This window comes from Monodelphis domestica, chromosome 7 (genome assembly GCF_027887165.1).
Source record: "Monodelphis domestica isolate mMonDom1 chromosome 7, mMonDom1.pri, whole genome shotgun sequence".
NCBI lineage: Eukaryota > Metazoa > Chordata > Mammalia > Didelphimorphia > Didelphidae > Monodelphis > Monodelphis domestica.
The window spans coordinates 209,907,710-209,912,393 of record NC_077233.1 but is presented as its reverse complement, the minus strand read 5'-3'; positions in this window follow the sequence as shown (position 1 = coordinate 209,912,393).

Genomic DNA, 4,684 nt, shown 5'->3' with positions numbered 1-4,684 from the left:
AGAGACAGAGACAGAGACCCAGAGACAGAGGAGAGACAAAGATATAGAGAGAGGAGAGACAGAGACAGAGACCCAGAGACAGAGGAGAGACAAAGATATAGAGAGAGGAGAGACAGAGACAGAGACCCAGAGACAGAGGAGAGACAAAGATATAGAGAGAGGAGAGACAGAGACAGAGACCCAGAGACAGAGGAGAGACAAAGATATAGAGAGAGGAGAGACAGAGACAGAGACCAGAGACAGAGGAGAGACAAAGATATAGAGAGAGGAGAGACAGAGACAGAGACCCAGAGACAGAGGAGAGACAAAGATATAGAGAGAGGAGAGACAGAGACAGAGACCCAGAGACAGAGGAGAGACAAAGATATAGAGAGAGGAGAGACAGAGACAGAGACCCAGAGACAGAGGAGAGACAAAGATATAGAGAGAGGAGAGACAGAGACAGAGACCCAGAGACAGAGGAGAGACAAAGATATAGAGAGAGGAGAGACAGAGACAGAGACCCAGAGACAGAGGAGAGACAAAGATATAGAGAGAGGAGAGACAGAGACAGAGGAGAGACAGAGAGATACTCAGAGAGACAGAGACAGTCAGAGGAGAGATAGAGATAGAGAGACCCAGAGACAGAGGAGAGACAAAGATATAGAGAGAGGAGAGACAGAGAGATAGAGGAAAGTCAGGGTCAAAGAGGGAGAATGAGAATAAGAAACCCTTCGAGTTTCAGCTAAAATCCCTCTATCTTGAGGAAGCCTTTCTGAATCCCCCCTAATGCTACTGTCTTCACTCTGAAATGATCTTTAATTTAGGCTGCACATGTCGTGCACGTACATAAGTTCACATATTATCTCCTCCATGAAGACTTTGAGCTCTTTGAAGCAAGGATGTGATTTTTTAACCCTTGCCTTCTGTCTTAGACTCTATTCTAATCATTTCCAAGACAGAAGATTGATAAGGGCTGGGCCATGGAGGTTAAGTGACTTGTTCAAAGTCACCCAGCTAGGAAGTGTCTGAGGCCAGGTTTGAACCCAGGACCTCCCATCTCCAGTCCTGACTCTCTATCCACGGAGACACCCAACTCTCACGATACTATGAGGGCTAAAGTTTAGTGGCTCAAAAGTTTGATTAGAACTCAAGACAGTGGGCAGTGGGGTTTCATCTAACAGCCAGTTGGGGGAGGAACTCATGAGAGGAGAAGAGGGAACCCCATGCTTAAGGCCCATGGTGGGAGAGAGGGGGGAAGAAGAAGGGAGAAGGAAGGGAGCTCCAGGCTCCTAGTGAAGGTGTCCCAGACATTGGTTGGCTCCTCTGTCCCTGACCCATACCAAGGGCAGGGAGGGGATGCAGGCTGGTGCCACAAATGGCTGGAGAAAAAAAGATGGTGCCCACTGACTGGATCTTTGCCTCCTGACCTCAAAGAGCAGGAGGAGCCGACTGTATCCGGCCCTAAACTGCAGAGCTGAATTTGGATTAACATCTTACGGGCTAAGACAGGGGGATGCTGGGAAAATCCAATCTTCTGTTAACATCTCCTAGGGACAACCCCTAAGGTGTGGGGACCAGGTCACTGTTATCAGCACTTCCTGCTTCCAACCAGGGTTATTTGTAAAAAAACAGGCTCCAGCTAAGAGTCGACTTATGTCTCCTGAAAGTGTTTTTCCTTTTCTCAGTGTACCAAGGAAAGAAGCCTGGATTTTTAAAAATCTTCAAATTTAAATGTATTAAGACATTCAGCTATATCTGTCAGTCTACATCCAAATTTGCTACTAAAAATAAAAGAATGTCACATCTCACATTAGGAATGCCAACTCTGAAAAACACTTTTTCAGGGAACCCAAGTTCAAGTCCTGATTTTGTGTGTAGCCTTGGCCAAGTCATTTAACTTTTCTTGTTCTTGGTTTACTCTATTATGAAACGAGGGAGGCTCTGCTAGATGATCTCTTTTCTGCCTTCCAGCCCTCAATCTATGATCCTGTGATCCTTGTTCTTCTTCAGTCGTGACCTAATAATAGATCACTCTTTGTGACCCGTTTGGGCTTTTTCTTGGCAGAGATGGAGGTCAGGAGGTAAAGATCCAGTCAGCAGACACCAGCCCTAATCTTGTCCCTTCCCTTGGCATGGGTCAGGGACAGAGGAGTCAACCAAGGTCTGGGACACCTTCACTAGGGGCCTGGAGCTCCCTTCCTTCTCCCTTCTTCCCCCCTCTCTCCCACCATGGGCCTTACCTCCAGGGGGCCCATCTCTCCTTCCTCTCATGTGTTCCTACCCTAACTGGCTTTAGATGAATCCCCACTGCCCACTGTCTTGCGTTTTAATCAAACTTTTGAGTCACTAAACTTTAGCCTTCATAGTATAGTGAGAACTAGGCGACATAGTGAATAGGGTGCTCAAACTGGAGTCTGGAAGGTCTGAGTTCTGATCTAGCCATTTCCAGCTTTGGCTCATTTTACAGATGAAGAAACTGAGGCAAGCAGGGTGAAGTGACTTGCCCAGGGTCACAAAGCTAAGCAGTGTCTGAGACCCTATTTGCACCTAGGTCTTCTTGACTCCATCCATTATACCACTTAGCTGATCTTTACTTCAACTCCTTCTGTTTCCCCTTGGCTGTTCCCAGTCTTTGCCTGACTTCATTCAGTGTAGATGCTCTCACTTTGCTCCCATCACAGAAGTTGAGCTTCTTCCTCTTCTTTTTTTTTAAGGCTTTCCTAACAACTGTAGCAAATAAGGTAAAATGAAAAAAGGGAGAAGCCAGGACTGCTGAAGCATAGAGCCTGGGAATTTCATAAATGATGGTTCACATTTTTGGAGTGTTTTCCTCACAATCACCCTTCCAGGGAAGAAGACCAAGTACTATTATTCCCATTTTACAGATGAAGAAATGGAGGCCTAACCTATATATAAAAGAGAAGGGCAGTTTCTAGGCTAAACTGACCTATTAACCAAGCATCAAAGCCTGGCCCACAAAGCCTGGCCCACCAACCTGACCAGCTAACACATTAACTTAAAAGGACATCTTCCATTATGTTTTCCATACTGCTTCCAAACCCAACAGTTAGCACTCTTTCTGGCCCCTTCCAGCAACTTCCAAAGCTGACACTATCAGATTTCCAACAAATCCCAAATAGGGGGGCATTAGGCTAAGTATAGGGAATGCAGAGTTGAAGAATGAACAGTCCCTGCCCTCAAGGAGCTTCCATTCTACTAGAGAGGAATTACAGCCTCTGCCCAAATACATATTCTATCCCTCTGCTGGTGAACCTATGGCACATGTGCTGGAGGGGGCTGCTTCTTTCCCTTTCTCCACATGTGCCTGAGGACATTTATCACATCATCCACCCCTCTACCCAGCAGCCCAATGGGAGTGCTTCCTCCTTCCCCTGTCTGGGGTAAAGGGGTAGCTCACATGAGGTGTGAGTGTACCGTTTTGGCACTTGGTCTCTAAAAGGTTCACCATCACTGCTCTGGTGGTACAAGGACAAAAGAGAGCCAGCAAAGATGTAGTAGGAAAATTTGAAAAGTGAGAGAATATTTTCAGCTGGGGGAATCAGAGAAGGCTTCAGAGAGGAGGTGGCACCAATGCTGCTCCTAGAAGGAAGAGAGGCATTTCAACAAGCTGAGATGAGAAGTGTTGCTATTCTGGGCATGGCAGATGGCCTTTGCTAATGGATGGAGGAGGCAGGAGAGGGCAGAATGAGACTGGGGAACAGCTAGAAGTCAATTTGATGGGAATTTAGAGCACATGGAGAGTAGGGGAAAGGCAGCCCAGAGCACCCTAAATGCCAGTGATTTGTTCTATAGGCAAACAACCAATGGTTTGTCCAATGAACACTTTTGAGTGTGTAAGTGACCTGTGGTTTAGGGAGATGTTTGGGCAAATGTAGAAACATTAGAATGAAGAGAGAAGAGACAGGGGATAGACAGACCAGCCATGCAATCCCACGTACTGCAGTTCATATACAATGTTCCATCCCTCAATTCTATGCCTTTAGCTGACTCCTGTGCTTGAAATATGGGCAGCTAGGTGACTCAGTGGATAGAGTGCTGGGCCTGCAATCAGAAGGATATCTTCCTGAATTCAAATCTGGCCTCAGAAACTTGCTAGCTGTGTGACCTTGGGCAAAGCCCTGCCTTAGTCTCCTCATCTGTAAAATGAGCTTGAGTGGGCAACTGAATGGCTTGGTGGACTGAGAGCCAGGCTTACAGATGGGAGGTCCTGGGTTCAAATCTGCTGCATGCTGGATATATCAATATAACTTGGAAACTGACTGGCTATGGGGAGGTGAGGGAAAAGGAGAAATTAAATCGGATTCCGATTTTGCTCTGGTATGATCAGTCAGATGATGGTGCTATGGAGGGTCATGCTCAGTGTAGGAGATAAGGAGTTCTATTTTGGACCAGTTGAATCTGAGCTATTGGCAGAACATCCAGGTGGAGCTATCCAACAGGCAGTTGGAAAATATGTAATTGGAGGTCAGGGAAAGAAAAGAGGTAGAAATATAGATTTTGGAATCATCTCTACTGAAATGATTTTTTAACAAGCTCTTGCCTTATGTCTTAATATCAGTTCTAAAACAGAAGAGCAGGCAATCTGGGTCAAGTGATTTACTCAGGGTCACATTCAGGACCTCGAGACTCTCGGCCTGATGTTCTATCCACTGTGCTACTTAGCTGCCCCCACAAAGATGAT